This window comes from Pleurodeles waltl, chromosome 5 (assembly GCF_031143425.1).
Source record: "Pleurodeles waltl isolate 20211129_DDA chromosome 5, aPleWal1.hap1.20221129, whole genome shotgun sequence".
Taxonomy (NCBI): domain Eukaryota; kingdom Metazoa; phylum Chordata; class Amphibia; order Caudata; family Salamandridae; genus Pleurodeles; species Pleurodeles waltl.
This window is the reverse complement of record NC_090444.1, coordinates 1,463,967,055-1,463,979,373: the sequence shown is the minus strand read 5'-3', so window position 1 is coordinate 1,463,979,373 and position 12,319 is coordinate 1,463,967,055.

Sequence of the window (12,319 nt, the reverse complement as noted above, 5' to 3'; positions counted from 1 at the left end):
AATCCCTCCTCTGATTACTAAATATATCATCATACTTACATATCCTCCACAAATGTTGCTCCTCTAAAATTTGTCCACTTTACAATTCTTATTTGTTCTTTCCCTCTTTGAATTTTCCCTGAACAATGTCTCTATTTTAATTTCTTACCTCCTCTGATCATTTCTCAATTTCCTCATTTTAGTCACATGATACAATTTACATATTCCCCATGCTCCAATTATGCAAATTACAATAATCAACATCCCTTGTGTTATTTTCACTATTATCCATTTGCCCAGTTTGCCAAACCAATTCCCCACGGAAGCAAATCCCTTGCCAACCTTTTCCCACACCCCTGGTTCTTTCAGCTCTTTTAAATCATCACTATCCTTAGTCAGGTTGTTAATAAGGCTTCTAATTTCTTTACCATTGTTGGCTATATATGAGCAACAATGTTGTGGATTCAATATTTTACAAACTCCACCACCTATGCTAAAAGGATATCTAATGCTTGTCGGTTCTGAAGAGTCATAGATCTTACCGCAGCCATTTTTGTGTCCATTAGGATCATGGCTCCTGAAAAATTGTCAGCATGATATCCACTATAGTAGACAACATTCAAATTTTCAAGGAATTCAAGAAAACTCGCACTGAACAAATTATTGCTCCAAATGTGTCTCCAACTATACCAGAATATGATTTTTGCTTTTGTCTAACATGATGTAATTCAGTTAACTTAGGTATTTTGCTGTGGTCCTCAAGTTGATAACTCTTTGGGAAAACTATCCCCAAGTAACATGTGCCATACCATCCTCTAGGAAGACAATAATATGCATTTGGTCCACAGACGTAATAAACTCCTGGAATTGCTGGGTCTTGTCCGTTTAACATGAATGCCCATTTACTCTGAAACAAAAACACATGCCTCAATTCACTTGTTCCCACAAATAACGTGTCAGTTCTAGAGTTAGTCCTATTTACACAAAGCTTTCCTATGTGTTGTGTATCTAAAGCTAACCTACCTTCTGTTTTTATATTACTAAATGCATGATCATTTCCTGATGTCCTTTTCTCTAACCTTTTTTCTATTTTCACCTTCAATACCCTTCTTCTATCCTCTTTATGATCTAGAAAACTCTTTTCTACTGGTTTCAGCAAGCCTGTCAAGATATTGCGGTGGGCAAAGACCGTGCCAAAGGTCAATGTAGGTTCAAAGAATCCTCTTATTAACTCTATAATGTTTTCCTTAGCTACTCTACTCAGATAGTTAATTATAGGGACAAGCTAAAACACCACATCATGATTGAAATAGAAATATTGGATGTACTCCTGGTTATAGAATCTTGCTAGTAACAGACTACAACTTATCACATAAGAAAGGGGCAGGCTATGATAAGTAACTCCTTCCTCTACTGATGAAGGAATCTGCATGCAGACATAACAACTTCTTGCATCCATCGTGTCAACATACTCACGCAATAAGTGATAGCAGAATGTTCTCCCTGTGCATTGTTTACATGTAAATATTTTTCATCTATCCTTAATCTATCTATTCCTGTGAGTGTATTAGTTGTCTCTATAGCCGAAGAATGGTTGGCCCATCCTAATCAAGAGAAGTCATGCTCACAATCAACACCAAACACAATATCATCCTCACAATTGCCAAACCAGTACCCATACATTAGTAACATCTATTCTTCCTAACCTGTTGGCTAGGATTACTCATGATCGGTAAATAATTAGAAAGTAGAAGTGAAACATTCATAGCCATGCAACAAAAATCAAAAACAAACCTTCCTTAGCAGTTACTTACAGCTTTCAGTCTTTCTTCCAGACCCTTGTAAAAAATAGGTAGCTTTGTCAAAAATTGGTTTAGCAGCTTGTCAAATCAGGTTATCAAAGTCTTTTCAGGTTACTTTCAACAGTCTCTTTCCTTTTCTCATTTTGCAGTTTTCCAAGGTTCAGTTAATTTATCTTCTTCAAGTACCAAAATATTGACCTGGAATGTCTTGATCAAAATAAAAAGACAAAAAGGATTTCTGCCACTCAGTTGTTGTTTCATATGCCCATTCAGGACCTGCGTACCTTCGACTTGCAATTCTCTTTCTTTTCAATCTTCGATCTCCTTTTAGCTCTCCATCGCTCAAGTCTTCTTGCCTTGTGGTTGTCTACTTTTTGCTCAGTTGTTGTCACTGTAATTACTTCTTTTCTTTTTTCTATCCTATCAGTGGATCTTTTGTCAATGGTCTTTTCAGTGCTGGATTTGCAATTTCTCTTTGGTCTGCAGGATTTTCTCTTGGTGTACCTGTGACTGGTTCAGGAGAAGTTAGACCACTTTGGCTCTGATCCGCCTCAACTCCTTTCCCCTCAGGATTTGTCTTGTGCTCTGTCTGAAGTTCACGACCGTCTGCATCTAAGAGAGCCCTCCTCTGACTAGACTCTCCAGCTACCTCGGTCGAGGTTGTTTTGTTGTCACTTCCCTGTGCATCTTCCCCTTCGTCTATCACAGGAGTATGTGCACTGGCTTGAGTTTGTTCAGATTCAGTCTCTAACTCTCCTTCGCCTCTCTCTAATTATGGAGTGGACCTGGACGTTGTTGGTACTCTCACCAACTCTTCTTCGTTGTCCAACAGACAGGGTACTGTCCAAGTATGACTGGCATGGATCCAGTTTGAAACTCCAGCACACTTCACAGCTGTAGTAGTGATCAATACTACTTGGTAAAGACTCTCCCTCCTAGGCTCCAGGCACATCTTTCTCACATGTTTTCTGATCACAACCCAACTACCCGGTCTCAGATTGTGACCTTGGTCTTGAGATGGTTGCAGTGTGGTGTCTTCCACCTGTTGAGAGAAAGAGTGAACCACATCAGCCAGACCATTGCGGTGGCCCAACACTATATCATCTGTAATGTTCACATGACCATTGGTAGGTACCGCTGGCAACCTCATTGCTCTGCCCATGAAGATTTCATGTTGCGACAATCCTGTTTTCCTGTTGGGTGTGTTTCTCATTGTCATCAGAACTAACAGCAGTGTGTGGGGCCATTTCAGATTCGTGGATGCACACGTTTTCGCCATCCTCGATTTCATGGTCCCATTCATCTGTTCCACAAGTCCTGAGTTTTCAGGGCGGTAACTACAATGCAATTTCCGCTCACTGTTTAAAGCTTAACATAGCAGTTTTATTACTTCATTGTTGAAGTGACTTCCTCTATCTGATTCTAAGGAGTCCGGAAACACAAAACGTGGTATCAGTTCCCTAAGTAGTAACTGCTCTACTGTGATGCTGTCATTTCTTTGTGTAGGGTAAGCTTCAATCCAATTACTAAAAATGCAAACAATCACCAACATATATCTCAGACCTCCACACAAAGGCATCTCAATGAAATGCATCTGCATTCTACTAAATGAACCTCCGGCTCTTCTGATCTGGCTCATGTTGACCATTTTTCCTTTACCCACATTCATTTGTTGGCAGATGACGCAACAGTGGCAAACTGCTTCGGCAACCTGTCTAAATTTCAGATTGAATTAGGTTTGTTTGAAGGTACGGACCATGGCATCCCTCCCAACATGTGCTTGACCATGAAAATATCTAGCCATTTGAATTAACAGGCTATTAGGCCGAACCACTTGCCCCTTTCCTGAAACCCATATGTCATCTTCATGCTGAACACATTTTAGCATCACCCAATTCCTTTTTTCATCTTTGTCAACATTATCCTGTATTGCTTTTAACTCTTTCAAGGTATCTATAACATGCAAGGCATAATTAGGGCACATTTCATCTTCTGGTACCAATTCCCATTTATCCTTGAATGACATACAGTTCAATGCGCAAAACCTTGCAACTTGATCTGTGTATCTATTTCCCATTGAAACAAAATCTTGTGATTTCAGGTGTGCACTGGCTTTCACCACGTCATTTTTTTCAGGTAACTGAATGGCTTGTAACACTTCATGGATTCTTTCACCGTTTCACACTGGCGAACCAGAAGAGGTCAGGAAACTTCTCTGTGACCAAAGCTGGCCAAAGTCATGGACTATTCCAAATCCATTCTGGCTGTCAGTATAAATGGTAACTTTAAGCTGTGCAGAAACATGGCATGCTCTAGTAAGGGCTACCAATTCTGCCACTTGCGCAGAATACACTTCTCGAAGCCAGGACTCTTCAAGTATACCGGAAATTGTGCACACAGCATATCCTACTCTCAATGTTCCTGTGTTGTCTCTTAAACAGGAACCATCAACAAAAATAATTTGGTCATTTTCCTCCAATCCAGTATCTCTGATATCAGGTCTTGGTTTTGTGCACAATTCGGTTACCTCTAGACAATTATGTTCAACCTCATCCAATTTGGGAATTTCAGCATTTTCCTTTGGAAGTAAAGTCGCCGGGTTAAGCACTGTACATCTTTTGATGGAAACATTAAGGGGACCCACAGGGTGACTGTCTCATACCTCATCAGCCTGGCACTTGTAAGAAGCTGAGTCATGGATCTGGTGAGTAAAACGTCAATGGAATGAGGGACAATGACAGTTAACGGATGTCCCATCACAGTGCTCTCACTCTGAATGAGGCTCAGTCCAACCGCTGCAACGGACCTCAGACAGCCTGGTAAATCTGCTGCAACTGGGTTCAAAGTAGACTAAAGTATGCTACTGGGTGGTTTAGAGCACCATGACCTTGAGTCAAGACAGACAATGACCATGCATCACGCTCATGACAGAACAACATAAAGGGTTTTGTGTAGTCAGGCATGTCCAAAGCCGGAGCTTGGCACAGACTTTCTCAACTCCGTGAAGGCTTTCATATGGCTTGGTCTAACACTACGGGATCAGCAACTTCTCTGTGAGTCAGCTTCTGCAACAGCTTTGAAATGACTGAAAAATTAGGAATCCAGTAACAGCAGTAGCTCACCATTCCCAAAAAACATCCTGACAGCTCTCTGTGCAGCTGGTGGATTCATCTGGAATATGGCTCTGACCCTTTCTCTGGATATTTTCTGAATTCCCTTCTCAATTAAGTGACTCAAGTATTTCAGTTCTTTCTGGCAGTACTGCAGTTTAGCTGGGGACACTTTATGTCCATTCTTCCCTAAGTGGTTCAGTAAGGCAATAGTATCATATTTGCAAACCTCCTTTGTCTTGGATGCGATTAACAGGTCATCAATGTACTGTACAAATGTCTAGTGGAAAGGCATTTCTAATGACTCCAGGTTCTTTTTTAAGATCTGATTAAATTTGAAGGTGACTCTGAAAACCCTTGAGAAATTTTACACCAACAGTAGACTCGATCTAAAAAGCAGAAAAGAATGCTGGCGACAGGTCCACTACGGTGAACCATTCAGCATCACATGAGATCTGAAACAAAATCACTGATGGATTGGGCTCTACAGGGCAACACTTAATCACAATGTCATTTACTTTCCTCGAATCCTGAACAATTCAAAATTTCCCACATGGCTAGCGCAATTCCATTATCGGTGAGTTACATGGGCAGCTCAACACTTCCTTTAAAACACCTTGGTTTACAAATTCTGCAGTTATGGGTGAAATTCCTTCAATGGTCTCTTGTGTCATGTGGTATTGAGGAATCTGGGGGAAAATTGCATTTGGCTTGACTGGGACTTTAACTGGCTCAAACCCTTTCATTAGACCAATATCTTCCCCTGAAAAATCTCATATTTTCATTTTGACTGTTCCCTGTGAGTCAGAAGGAAGATCTCTCACTGTGAAAACTGGAAAGAAACTAATCAAAGGGTATTCTTCATTCACCGTGTCACAATTGGTTTTGTGGGCAAATCATCTTCATCATCACTATTTGTCTGGATAGCAATGCATCATTTGAATAAGTAATGGAACATCTAGTTTTTTTCAACAAGTCCCTTCCTAGTAAGGATACTGGACTCAAGTCAAAAACTCCAAATTTATGTAACCCTTTAAAGTTGCCAATATTAACCAGAACTGGTTCTGTAATTGGGTTGGTCAAATATTAGATTGCAACACCTACAATCCGGACTGTTTTCTCTGAAAGGGACAAGTTTGGAACTTCTGCAGTTCTTACTGTAGAACATGTTGCTCCTGTGTCAACTAGAAATGAGACTTGTGACCCATCCCCTTTCCCTTGACATACAGACCTTTCTGATCTACCTCTAGTGATGCTGCCAACACATTCCTCCTCATCCAAACTATCACTCACCTAATCATTGTTTATCCCATCCTCACTGTGTAAGGGGAATTGGTGTGCTGTGTTGTTACTCTGGTTAATCCTTTGACCGGTGACCTGCTGAGGAAGCATCACCTGCTGCTGCTCCATTGGGGGTTGAGGTATTTGAATGTGCTGTCTAGGTACCATTTGAACATGAGGTTGCATCTCTTGCAACTGGGATATCTGTAAGCATGGTAACTGCACCTGCTGTATGGGCTGGAAACCTTTCATCTGGTTCACGCTGACACATTTGAAAATTTGGATTGTGACTTCTCATTCTTGCTCCTCTCATGTTGGGAAAAGAATTGATATCGCTCGTTTGCTGAACAGTACCTTCCTGACTAGCCATTGGGTGCTCCCGTTTCCAATGTCCAAGGCCTCTGCAAGGGTGACATGGCAACAATCTCTTCATTCCTTGTACATCACCCTGAAACTACTACCGTACTCAAATCAGGACCACGGTTCACACTTCCCATTCCTCCATGTCCTCTTGCTTGATTCTGAAATGGCACGTTTCTCTGCTGCTGCTGTAGTGGAAACCTTCCCTGCATTCCCATTTGTGCCACTTTAATCTGCATCACCATTGCCTTCTCTTTCAACTTTCTCTGCTTCAACTCAGTCTCATCATTACAGTACTTCGCATAATGCAATACCTCATCAATCAAAATTGTTTGCCAGCAAATCAAATAGCTCTTAATCATCTGACTAATCTCAGGTCTCAATCCTTCAACAAATCTGAACACAAAACGAATCCCGTCTTTTGTCTCTGTGCCACTGTAATGCTTGAACGCCTGCAACAATCTGTCACAGTATGCATGTATGGATTATTTTGCTTCCTGAGCTGTCCTGACTATTCTCTGTCAGTCAATATTCTTGGGCAAAATTCTTGTTTTAAAAAATTCAATCAGCTTATAGTAATATTTCATTACCTCAGGAGATGGTGAGATGGTGCACCTGTAACTGGATCTCTCTGCTGGGACTACTATCTCTAAAAGGGTGTTCAGGTCTTCCCATAGGCATTTTGCTAGCTTTACACACTTATCTGTCTTCTAGTACCATTCTACTGGTTTATCTCTCAATGTGGAGAAATCATTTCTGAAGGACAGAATGTCACTTCTGCTCCATGGGCATGGACAAAATTCCCTCCTGGAATCTCTCTCATTGGTAGAATCTTCACTGGGTCCTTGACCTGCTGCACATTTGCAGTTAGATTTGCAGAATCCCTTTTCCTCTTTTCTCTTTTCCTCACCCATCTGCCTTCCCACTTGTCTAAGGCTCCCCATTTTTGAATGCATTGAATTAATTCTCTGAGGTGAATTTTCATTCCCAGAACTTTTATGTTTTCAAAGTCTTTTGAGTCAAAATCTAACCTGTACCTCCTTCTCAAGTGTTTTGTCTTCTCAATTTCTATATCATATTTCTTTGCTAGGTCCACTAGTTTCTGATGTGCTATGCCCGCTTTGTTAGTAACCATCTGGCACAAGTAACACAACTAATCTTCTTTGAATGTTTCAATCCTGTCTAACCCCATTGTTCCCTCAATCAGGTCTTCTGCTTCTAGTCTAAGCCTGTTTAAATTCAGGGCACTTCCTCCGCTGGAATCCCCTTGGACACTGCTCAGTTTCTCAAACCACTCGGTTAACTGCTGAGCTGTCAAACCTTATAATGAAACAATGTTATGCCTTGCATCTGGCACCTGTTGTAAGGTTAGATTTGGAGTCCTGGTGTCACTACGCATGGGTTAGGACCTATGTATGACCTTAACTCATTATTTGGGGGGGTCCTGAAAGGACGTAAATCAATTAACGGACCTGTTCTGTGAAGTGTTGGTCTCATGGGGGTTGTCATTCTTTCATCTTCTTTGAGTCTATTCCTTGTTATGCTTGGGTTCAGAATTTTCTGCTCAGTGTTTCTGTTATTTCCCTGGGTGAGCAATGGTATGACTGGACCTATGGTGACTGATATGGATCCTGCATCTGGGATTGTTCTGACATTTGGGTCTCTCGGGTACATTATTCCTGGCTAATCAACGCAGGCATCTCTGTCTGTGATCCTGCTATGTGAGTGTATCTCGGGATCATTAGTGTCTGAATCGGGGACATCAAGTTTGGAATAGACTCCATCTGAACCAATGTCAGTTTCTGGTAAATTTGTCCTGCCGGCACTACTAGGTTTGTTGCAGTATCTACAATAGGTACATCTGGGAAAATCCTGGGAATATCCATATATATCATTGGCTTTTCGATTGCTGAAATAGTGGGCCCACTTTTGCAGGAAAGTACCATCTTGCCTGGCATGTTACCCCCATTTTTTACTTATATGTCAGTTGTTTTTGCCTGTGTCACTGGGATCCTGCTATGGAACTCCCTTATAATTCCCTAGAATATGGTACCTAGGAACACAGGGCATTGGGGTTCCAGGAGCTCCCTATGGGCTGCAGCATTTCTTTCGCCACCCATAGGGAGCTCAGTCAATTCTTACACAGGACTGCCACTGCAGCCTGAGTGAAATAACGTCCACGTTATTTCACAGCCATTTTACACTGCACTTAAGTAACTTATAAGTCACCTGTATGTCTAACCCTCACTTAGTGAAGGTTAGGAGCAAAGTTACTAAGTGTGAGGGCACCCTGGCACTAGCCAAGGTGCACCCACATTGTTCAGGGCAATTTCCCCGGACTTTGTGAGTGCGGGGACACCATTACAGGTGTGAACTACATATAGGTCAATATCTGTGTGTAGCTTCACAATGGTAACTCCGAACATGGCCATGTAACATGTCTAAGATCATGGAAGTGTCCCCCCAAGCCAAATCTCCTATTGTGGTGCCAATCCTATGCATTCCCTTGGGCACGAGCATGGACCCCGGGTACTGCCAAACTAGCTCTCTGGGGTTTTCTCTGCAGCTACCGCTGCTGCCAACCCTTAGACAGATTTCTGCCCCCCTAGGGTCTGGGCAGCCCAGTCCCAGGAAGGCAGAACAAAGGATTTCCTCTGAGAGAGGGTGTTACACCCTCTCCCTTTGGAAATAGGTGTTAAGGGCTGGTGAGGAGTAGCCTCCCCCAGCCTCTGGAAATGCTTTGAAGGGCACAGATGGTGCCCTCCTTGCATAAGCCAGTCTACACAGGTTCAGGGAGCCCCAGCCCTGCTCTGGCACCAAACTGGACAAAGGAAAGGGGAGTGGCCACTCCCCTGTCCATCACCACCCCAGGGGTGGTGCCCAGAGCTCCTCCAGTGTGTCCCAGACCTCTGCCATCTTGAATGCAGAGGTGTGAGGGCACAATGGAGACCTCTGATTGACCAGTGCCAGCAGGTGACGTCAGAGACCCCTCCTGATAGGCTCTCATCTGGTTCGGTAGCCAATCCTCCTCTGAGGGCTATTTAGGGTCTCTCCTGTGGGTTTCTCGTCAGATAACGAATGCAAGAGCTCATCAGTGTTCCTCTGCACTTCTCACTTCAACTTCTGCCAAGGATCGACCTCTTACTGCTCCTGGACGCCTGCAAAACCGCAACAAAGTAGCAAGACGACTACCAGCAACATTGTAGCACCTAATTCTACCGGCTTTCTAGACTGTTTCCTGGTGGTGCATGCTCTGAGGGCTGTCTGCCTTCGCCCTGCACTGGAAGCTAAGAAGAAATCTCCTGTGGGTCGGCGGAATCTTCCCCTGCTAACACAGGCACCAAACCTCATCATCACCGGTCCTCTGGAGCCCCTCTCATCTTGACGAGCTTGGTCCCTGGAACACAGGAGCTTGATCCAAGTGACACCGACAGTCCAGTGGTCCTTCTGTCCAAATTTGGTGGAGGTAAGTCCTTGCCTCCACACGCCAGACAGTAATCCTGTGTACTGCGTGATCTGCAGCTGCTAGGACTTCTGTGCACTGTTGCAAGACTTCCTTTTTGCACAGCACAGCCCACGTCCCCACCACTCTGTCCTGCATTGCCCAACTCGCTGAGTTGACCTCCGGATTCGTGGGACCCTCTTTTGTTCTGTTGAGATGACTGCTGTGCTCAGATTTCTTGAATGCCTGTTCAAGTGCTTCTGTGGGTGCTGCCTGCTTCTGCATGGGCTCTCTGTATTGCTGAGCAACCCCTCTGTCTCCTCCTCCAAGGGGCGACCTCCTTGTCCTTCCTGGGCCCTGACAGCACCCATAATTTTTAACCATGACTCTTGCAGCTAGCAAGGCTTGTTTCTAGTCTTCCTGCGTGGAAACGACTCTGCATCCTCCAGCACACCATGTGACATAGGCTGACTAAAGGAGAATTTCCTGGCACCTTCCGTTGTGGCAGAATCTTTGGTTTCTTCCACCCTAAGTCAGCCCTTTTGCACCTTCATCCAGGGTTTAGTGGGCTCCTGCCCCCCTCCCGGACACTTGCGTGACTCTTGGACTTGGTCCCCTTCCATTGCACTCCTCAGGGCCAGGAATCCGTCTTCAGTGCTTTGCAGTCAGTTGATGTCTTTGCAGAATCCCCTTTCTCAACTTTATTGTCTTTGTGGGGTAGTAGGGTAACTTTACTCCTACTTTTCAGGGTCTTGGGATGGGGTATCTTGGACACCCTTAGTGTTTTCTTACACTCCCAGTGACCCTCTACACACAACACTAGGCCTGGGGTCCATTCGTTGTTCGCATTCCACTTTTGGAGTATATAGTTTGTGTTGCCCCTAGGCCTATTGTCTCCTATTGCATTATATTGTGTTCTACAGTGTTTGCAATACTTTTCTAAGTGTTTTACTTACCTGATTTTGATTTGTGTGTATATTTTGTGTATTTTACTTACCTCCTAAGGGAGTAGATTCTCTGAGATACTTTTGGCACATTGTCACTAAAATAAAGTACCTTTATTTTTAGTAACTCTGAGTATTGTGTTTCTTGTGATATAGTGCTATATGACCTAAGTGGCATAGTAGGAGCTTTGCATGTCTCCTAGTTCAGCCTAAGCTGCTCTGCTATAGCTACCTCTATCAGCCTAAGCTGCTAGAACACTACTCATCTACTAATGAGGGATAACTGGACCTGGCACAAGGTGTAAGTACCACAAACTACCCACTGTAAGCCAGGCCAGCCTCCTACATTGGTGGTGCAGCAGTGAGAAAATTACTTGTAACTGCTTTACCACTTTGTTATTGGTGCTTTTCATAAGAAAAACATATACCAAATACTTCAGAATATACACAGTAACCTAAATAGTTTAACTTTCCTTCTCTAAAACTTTGTAAAAAGTTTCTGAAAAGTTTCTGAAAACTTTTAAAAGTTTTCAAAAGTTTTCAAAAGTTTTTCTCTTTTCTTTAAAAAGTCCCTAAAACGTTTTTCTCTCTCTGTCCCAAACCCTTTCTGTCATGTCTGCAGTAGAGCTTACTCCCACAGTTGTCCAGACAACATATGGCAATCTAAACTTTAAACGTTTGAGGGGTCTCTGCATTGAAAGAGGTTTAGCAATTGGTAAGAATCCTACCAAAGATCTTCTCCTTAGCCTTCTCTTAGAAAGTGACCAGAACCAGTCTGGCCCATCGCAGGATCAGGAGGTAAAGGAGGGGGGGTACCCAGCCAGACTCAGAGGAGTCCCCTGAGGATGCTGGGGAGGATTCTTCCAAGGACCTGTCAGCTAACAGGCCATCTAGTGACACTGGTAGTGGGAGAGGTTCACACACTAGTAGGGCACCTTTCACTCCTAAAGGCCAGGTTACTAGAGTCCAGCCAGTTAGGGACAGGTCTCTCTCTGCCAATTCCCAGATTTCTTCTGTGTCTCACAATTCCCAAGCCTCCCACCCTGAGGATAACTTAATGGAAAGGGAACTCAGAAAGTTGAGGTTGGAAGAGGCCAGACTGAAGCTTAAACAATAGCAGCTGGCCTGAGACAGGGAATCTCTGGATGTGGAAAGGAAAAGGCAGAGGTTGGGGTTAGTTCCCCATGGTGGCAGCAGCAGTGTTTTAGATAGTAATCCTGTTAAAGAGCAAAATTCCAGAAAGCTGCATAAGATAGTCCCCCCTTACAAGGAGGGGGATGAGATTAACAAGTGGTTTGCTGCACTTGAGAGGGCCTGTATAGTACAGTTGGTCTCTCAAAGGCAGTGGGCTGCTATCTTGTGGCTATCTTTCACTGGTAAGGATAGGGATAGGCTCCTTAC